This window comes from Oxyura jamaicensis, chromosome 26 (genome assembly GCF_011077185.1).
Source record: "Oxyura jamaicensis isolate SHBP4307 breed ruddy duck chromosome 26, BPBGC_Ojam_1.0, whole genome shotgun sequence".
Taxonomy (NCBI): Eukaryota; Metazoa; Chordata; class Aves; order Anseriformes; family Anatidae; genus Oxyura; species Oxyura jamaicensis.
This window is the reverse complement of record NC_048918.1, coordinates 6700908-6709372: the sequence shown is the minus strand read 5'-3', so window position 1 is coordinate 6709372 and position 8465 is coordinate 6700908. Positions and strand designations below refer to the sequence as shown.

General features: G+C 37.5%; 2 long non-coding RNA genes across 7 annotated transcripts in view; both read right to left on the bottom strand.

Annotated features, from left to right (window-relative positions):
* Positions 1-8465, bottom strand: part of LOC118178631 — a 137939-nt gene that overhangs the window by 5241 nt on the left and 124233 nt on the right. The gene's annotated exons all lie outside the window — the stretch shown is intronic.
* Positions 821-1400, bottom strand: LOC118178632. The gene is made up of 2 exons (XR_004756243.1): positions 1212-1400; positions 821-1169 (listed from the first exon to the last, which is right to left on the bottom strand). It is a non-coding gene; the product is annotated as an uncharacterized LOC118178632 (long non-coding RNA).

Genomic DNA, 8465 nt, shown 5'->3' with positions numbered 1-8465 from the left:
TTTTCTTTTCTTTTCTTTTCTTTTCTTTTCTTTTCTTTTCTTTTCTTTTCTTTCTTTAATGGGTATTGGCACTGACGCTGTGCAGGCCAAGTGCTAGATGGATGTCTCAACTAATTCAGTTAAGAGTATATAAGTATGCTAAGTGGAAGCTGTGTGTCAAAAGTGACTTTAGCCTTGACCCTGAACAGACAATGAGGCGATGGTAAATTCTAACATTCTTTTCAGCATTGAGATTCTTGTTGTTTCTCTTTAACATTAGAAATTATGTTGTCATTTTGCAGGTACTACCTAATCCCATTTCAGGCTCACATCTGCACTTTTGCTATCTCACGTGGCTGTACAGTATATATTTCCTCACAGCTAGCTTTCATAGCTTAGCAATTTCCTCAGAAGTTTCAGTGCATATAAGGAAGCTACCTAAAACACTTCTTGAATCAGACCACAGAGAGATGAACCCTAGATGGAATATTACAAATCCTACTTAAGGTTTGGAGTTCAAGTGCCAAATCTTTCAGGAACTTATAATTTACTTCAGCAAACCACAAAATGCTAAACCATTGAATGTAAATCCTAAATCCTAAATCCAATACTATGACTGATAAACCATATTAGCCCTCAATCATAGTGATATCCTAGTGTTATCCTGTAAGTTATAAACTTCTGGAAATAGACAGCAAGCACTGAAGGTTAAACCGCATCAACTGTAAGCAATAACTAGTAAAGCCAGTTAAAAACCTCTAAAAAACTCTAAATGTTGTTACAGCTGTTTTAGAATTTATTTTTTTTTATTATTTTTTTCCAGGGTGACAGTGCAAAATGGTAGCTTCTGGATGGGAAATAATATTTCAGAGAAATCTTATGCACTATTAACATGTTTAAAATTTTGAAGACATTTTCCTGTACTGAACTAAGGCATTGAAAATACCTTTATGTGACCAGCCTCAGGAAAAAGAAGTCAAAATAATGCTGAATTACATGTGAAATAACACTAATTCAAATCAAAGATTTCTTTTAGCATTCAGAGTTATCAGACTAATTATTCAAAGGCAAGATGGTTGCTTGACTTAGAGAATGATAGCTGTTTGTGGTCTAAATGGGTTCCAAGGCTGAATTGGGAGCATATGTTACCATACCTAAGAGAGAAAAGATATGAAAGTGTTAAAACTTTCCTAACTACATGAACTACCTTAGCAATAGCTAGTTCAAACAACTATACCTGCAAAACAAAGAAAGCTAATGAGAACAACTGTACTGGCTATACAGGGAACAACATGCAAAGTAATTGAAAAAAAAAAGTTTTTATGATCTTATAGAAGTTGGCATTTTCAACATGAAGTTGCAGTAGAAGATACCCATAAATTTATGTGCATCTTTGCAATCAGCAATATTTCCTGAATCTAACCCCCCCCCACACTAAAAAAAAAAAAAAAAAAAAAAAAAAAAAAAAAAAACCTTTGTAGTATCTTCTTAGGGAAGTCTGACAGCACTCCCGTATTATCAGAGACACAAAAAAGGCATTGTGATAAACATAAAAATAAAAGCCAAGCTATGACGGAATAATACATCTGATAAAAGACAAAGAATTCTGATAGACCCAGTAATTTTATGATGTTTCTTTTCCTTAAAACAATTACTTTATTCTTCATGAAGCAGCAGCATCCACCCTCAACAGCTAAACGCGACAAGCATTTTTGCCTCCTGGGGTTTACCAGGGGTTATTTTGACTACTGATAAAGACAGCAGTGTTATGAAATCGTCACATTAAATGAATTGAACAGAGAGCATTAATTTGGGCAAATTACTTCTAATGGTTAGAAAACTATGGCTGTAGCAAAGTCAGACAATAGTTTCCATTAGAGAACAGAAAAATTATGCCCTATATAACCTCCTTTCCCTTAGACTGTACAGCTCAAGGAAGGTTTTCATTCTTCTGTGATACAATTTAGAAAATATTTCCTGGATCTCTGACAAAATACATGCCTAGCCTTTCCTGCTCAATTACCCAAAAGCATCTGCAATGATGGGTGTAAACCAACTTTTCTTTTCGAGAGTCCTGAACTCTAGTTGAGATGGAAGTTATCAGGGAAAACATACACACACACACAAACAAAATAATAATAATAATAAATTAGCATTTCTTTAATTTGATTTCAACAACTGCCATTGGAAGTTGAGCCTAAATGGTTACATTCCCTGTGAATGTTTACAGCCTTTTTTTGCCAAACAGCTAGTGCCATCTGCAGAGGTAGTGTTTGGAAGAGCTTATTCATTCCGCATTAAGTCTAGAAAGAACATAGAAATAGGAGAAGTATCCACAGGCAAAAAGCTCCTGTCTTCCCTGTTCCTCTTCTGAGATGTTTCTCCCATTTTTCAGCCATCTGATCAACTGCATTGAATATATGCTTCTAGTCATCTGCTTCTAAGATTTTCAGAATACTGATTTTCTACCTATTTCCATGTTCTCATTGTTTACTGTTCTTGATGTTCAAACACTTTACTGAAGGCATATCTGCTTCCTCCAATGTTTTCGGTCGCACTGATCCTCTCTCCACCTCTGCATGCACATGGAAAATGGATCATTATATTCTGCAATTAATAGTTTCTACATGTTATAATAGATGCATCAGATGGACATAGAACCCTTGCCTAGATAGCCCTTATTTTTTTCCTAAACTGACAATGTTTTACCATGTTTGGAAGTTCATTTCAGGCAATATTTTCATGACCAACTGTCTACCATCAAAAAGCATAGTTGTTTTTGAGACTGAAACAAGTGTGTCAGAGTTTAAAATGAAAGCCTCTTATCATTGTCTGTCTTTATTACCTGTGTGACCTATATTTGCAGATAATTAAACCTCATGAATATAGAATATTGAACATGAATATAGACTCTGGTAATAGTCACCCATGTTATTTATCTTATTATTAGAAACTGCTTTTGAGAAACATTTCCAGGGAGTCCCTATATGATAACTGTGTGTGTTTCTCTGCCAAGTTTCTATGAATTACCAGGGGCAGGGAGTTTGGCAGTTAGCTATACTGCCAAATTAGGTCCCCTTGATCTCTAAACATGTAATCCCAAATTGAATATTGGTGTGACAGATTGTAATACCAAGTATAACAGTGTTAAACTGGTCCTCTCCTCTTCTTGGACTGTTCATAAACTACAACAATATTATTGAGCACTATCGCTGATGCAGTGTGGCCTTAGACAGACACCAAACTTGCCTCCATGTTTCTCCTGTGGGGTGAAAAGAAAAAGTATGCCATACAAAAGACCTAAGCTTCCAAGAGACAAGTCCTCAACTCTTGCACATAGTATTAGAATAACCTTTTTTAAAAGCATTATTGGTGCAACACACACAACAGGCTCTGCAGAGGAAAAAGCTAGTCAATTTATCCGAATTCTTTCAATAGACTCTCAGCTCTATCTGCCAGTAAGCAACATTCTCAGTCTTATTGCAGTCTGAGAAGAAAAATCTTCTTTGTTAGTATTTTTCATGCTGATCAACAGAAAGTTTGTGATGAATGTTGAAGACAAAAACAAAGCCTTCATTGAGGCTAATAGGGAGAGTGCTTCTTTCATGAGAAAAGGAGAAGAGGAATCAGGAAGATAATATGACATTTTGCAGGCATATAACTCTTGTTGAATAGCAGTGCAAGAGCACTTTTCTGAAATATTATCTCTAGTAACTTTTCTGCACACAGTCTATTCACAGATGTATTTCCTTTGCCAATCTAAAGTACCTATTCTATCAGTAGTTTAAAAATAAATACACAGTTGTGATGCACCCAGATACCACTGACTGCACTCAAGTGTCCATGATACAAAAGCACTCGAGCAAAGCTCATGTCATTTGAGAGATTGGTACTCAACTAGATAGTAGTTCTCCTAGCCGATTGGTACTCAGCTAGCAGTTCATCTCAGAGAGGGAGGGGGGCGGGTGAGTGAACGGCTGCTGTGGTGCTTAGCTGCCAGCCAGGTTAAACCACAACACTGCTAAAGCTGCTAAAGCTTCTATAGACCAAAGCCAGCTTTTTTTGATAGATGTCATTGTAGCCATCCCAGTTTTTCTAAATCCTAATTCTGTTCAGATTTTTTTTTATCCCTATTGCTAGAGATCTGTTGTTTTAGTATTTGATGTTCTAAACATCCCTAGATCTGTTAAACTGATTTTTTTTTCTCTCTTTCATAATCTGTTATTCAGTCAAATTGCATGTTACTTGAACTGTGTAATACTTATGTTCAGTTGTATGCACAGCAACTGACCTTTTCTTTTGAGATGCAGATGCAGATGCAGATGCTGCATTTCTGCTGTCATACACTGTTTCATCACTTATCAACTGTATACAATAACCTTGTTTGAGTTTTAGGAACACATTCTTTGTTTACAAAGTGAAATATCATTGGAAAAGGAAGAGGCATCATGAGAAAACATTAAGACATTCAAGGCAAATTCATGAGTAAATATTTCTGTTTCTTACTACTGACAAAACCATAGAAGAAAAAAAATGTTTTTTTTTCTTAAGCACACTAATTTGAATTAAGTTTTTTTTTCACAGAGGCAGTTTCCTACTGACTCAGGCTACATTATGATTTACTTTTTCTTGTGAAGGAATGTGACATAGGTATGCCTCAAATATATGAGACTCGGACAGCAAAGACAGTTCCTTACAGGATTAGAGTAAAGAGGAAGGAAATAAATACAGTGCATTCAGTCACCTCATCATGCAATTCTCTATCCATGGCTTAAGTATGCAGCATTGACTAGTCAGAAGTCAGTTTTGTATTAAAAAGTAGATTCTTTCAGCTCATTTCAAGTGCTTCTTATAGGAGGTGTAAAAGAAATGTGAGAAAGAGGTGTCAGATTATAGAAGAATCACAGAATCACAGTATCATTTAGAAAAGACATCTGGCTTTTCATCCTGGTGGCTTTCTTGGCCACCTGAGCACCCTGCTGGCTCATATTCAGTGAGCTATCGACCAATATCCCCAGGTCCCTTTCCACCAGGCAGCTTTCCAGCCACTCTTCCCTCAGCCTGTAGCATTGCATGGGGCTGTTGTGCTCCAAGCACAGGGCCTGGTACTTGGCCTTGTTGAACTTTATACAGTTGGCCTCAGCCCATCTATCCAACCTATCCAGATCTCTCTGCAGAGCCCTCCTACCTTTGAACAGATCAACACTTGCGTCTTACTACACTGGATATCCTCATCCAGATTACTGATATAAAGAGAACTGTCCCCAGTACTGAGCCCTGGGGGACACCACTAGTGACCAACCTCCAACTGGATTAAACTCCATTCACCACAACTCACCACCCAGCCAGTTTTCTATGCAGTGAAGCATACACTCATCCAAGCTATGAGCAGTCCATTTCTCCAGAAGAATGCTGTGGGAAACAGAGTCAAAAGTTTTACTAAAGTCTAGGTAGGCAACATCCACAGCCCTTCCCTCATCCACTAAGTGCATCACCTTGTCATAGAAAGTGATCAAGTTTGTCAAGCAGGACCTGCCTTTCATAAACCCATGCTGACTGGTCCTGATCACTTGGTTGTCCTGTATGTGCCACATGATGGCACTCAAGATGATCTGCTAGATAACCTTCCCTGGCACTGAAGATGAGAGGAGACAAGATTGGATGATCAAAGGAGAAGAGTAAGTTGTTTCTTATTTGTTTTGTTTAGAGAGCATCAGTGCAAACTATTCAATTAAAACAACTTTGGCTAATTAGATATTTCCAAAAATCCTCTGTGGCTAGAAGTGTCTTTTCCTTCATTCTCTTGTCAAAAAGAACATCTAAGCATTCTGATACTTTTAAATAATTCTTCTATTTTCATCATCAAACACTGTACTGGGTTGTTGGATTTTAGTGTTCATTTGTTTGTCTGTTTTGTTGTTGCTTTGATTTTTAATGCAGAAATGACACAGGCATAAACTAATCCTGCACTGAGATATAACACAAGATATGAAGTAATTTTATGATTTTATGAAGTCTCTTGTCTCTGTTTTCCTGTGCTTGTTGCCTTTTGTGTCCCTTGACCTGAATACAATAAAAATGGTGATAAATATGCTTATCAAATTATATTTCCATTTTACTGTTCAAGTCTAGTCTAAAAATGGAACTTAATTCCAATCCTCTAATATTTATTCCTTTCCAGTTCTTTTCCAATAAAGGCAGCAGTCTTAGATTATCATACCATTGCTTGATTTAACATGAACTCTAGATGCAATAGTCTTGCATTAGAGACAAAACGAATCAGCATAGTAGAATTCATAGCTTTTGTACATTCCATATGCTTAGATGACTTTTTTTTTCTTTTATAATCAAAGTCAGATGAAAGATACAGTATAATGCATACCAATTATGTGGTGCATTTCACTCTACCCCTTAAGAAGCACTCCCTGCTTCTTTTTCTCTCCCACTTCACCTCCATGTTACAAATTGCAGACTGATGATTCCTAGACACTAAAGAAATTTACTTATTAATTTATTTTTAAAATTCCACTTGCTTGTTGTTAAAATGACCCGTTCCCTTCGCTCAAGCAGGCACTGGGAGGGAAAAGCTTTTCCTATTTGTGACATTCATTAAATAAAATATTAAATAATCTAATGCTGAAAAGTTTGTAAAGTGATATTTTCTCTCTCAGTGTTTCAATGACAGTCAAAGTACTGCTTTGTACTAATTGGTAAGTTTCTTAATTTACTAAATGCCTTAAAGAGTAGCATGAAAATACAATAGAAAATTCAAGATCTATATTCATGGCAATGATTGCTTTAAAGTATTGTCCTTTGAGGAAATAATAAGCAGGGTAAGAACCTGCCTACTTTGTACTAGCTCCTTTTTGAAAAGCATCCCACGGGTCCAGTTTCAAAGTCTTGATGAAAGAGCCCAAAGCACAAGGGACATACTTTGTTGCATCCTAAGCATGTGGAAGTAAGGAGTTGCTCTTCTCATCTAATTCCTTGCACAAAGAAAAACAGCATCACTGTTCATGAGTACAGACTGGGAGAAGAACTTATTGAAAGCAACCCTGCAGAGAAAGACCTGGGAGTTCTGGTGGATGAAAAGCTCAACATGAGCCATCAGTGTGTGCTTACAGCCCAACTGCATCCTGGGCTGCATCAACAGAGGAGCAACCAGCAGGTCGAGGGAGGTGTTTGTTCCCTTATACTCTGCCCTTGTGAGGGGGCTTGGGGCCCCCACAGCACGAGAAGGATGTGGATCTGTTAGAACGGGTCCAGAAGAGGGCCATAAAGTTGATCAGAGGGCTGGAGCACCTCTCCTATGAACAAAGGCTGAGAGAGCTGGGGCTGTTCAGCCTAAAGAAGAGAAGGCTCTTGGGAGACCTTATTGGGTCTTTTTCTATACTTAAAGGGGGCATATAAAAAAGATGGAGAGCAACTTTTTTCTCAGTCAGGAGGACTGAGACAGGACAAGGGGGAATGTTTTTAACTGAAAGAGGGTAGATTTAAATTAGAGGTTAGGAAGAAATTCCTCACTCAGAGGGTAGTGAGGCACTGGAGCAGGTTGACCAGAGAGGTTGTGGATGCCTAATCCCTGGAGGTGTTCAAGACCAAGTTGGATGAGGTCCTGAGCAACCTGATCTAGAGGGTGGTATCCTTGCCCATGGTAGGGGGGGTGAAACAAGATGATCTTTAAGGTCCCTCCTAAACCAAGCCATCCTATGACTGATACATATAATCAAAGCTGAGATTTTTTGTTTGTATAAAGTCTATTTGTAACAGAAGCACAGCTGCTTTTTGCTCTGTCTAGGCTCCTGTCAGTATGATTGTTCTTTTTTTGATGGAATATGCTTGTACCTTGAGGCACTATCAAACAGGAAAATTATAGGAAATTGTACAAATCACAGGTTCTGGAATTATCTATATCTTCATGTTCACTGCAAACCACACAAAAAATGAAGTCTGGTGAGACATCACATTATATAACCAAATTGAAAATTAAAGACCTTGAATTAAAAAATGAAGTCATACTGTATCTATTCTGTAAGTTGTTATTTCAGAATCCAGTGAGGGAGCACGATTTGTCAAAGCATGTGGTAGAGTGTTTGGGGGGCTCCTAGCAGTTAGAAACTGTTTGACCAACTATTTGAAATTTGGCAGTTATATAGATAGCTGTTGGGCAGTTGACAATGACAAAGGAAGACCTCATTCACCTCATACTGATCCAAGTTATTTGGGAAAAAAAAAAAAAAAAAACACTGGACTGAATTCTTCTCTAGCATGAATGGATATAACTTGGCAGAGAATAATGCAGTAACAAAACAAAAAAGTAAAAGTAACTAAGAAGGAATGACTTTTTATTTCTTCTCCCGAGTGTGAAACACAAAGACAATACAGTAATTTTCTTATCTTGTTGATAATTGGGATGAACATTTGGTAGATGTGTATCCAAAAGGGAAGGGAAGGGAAGGGAAGGGAAGGGAAGGGAAGGGAAGGGA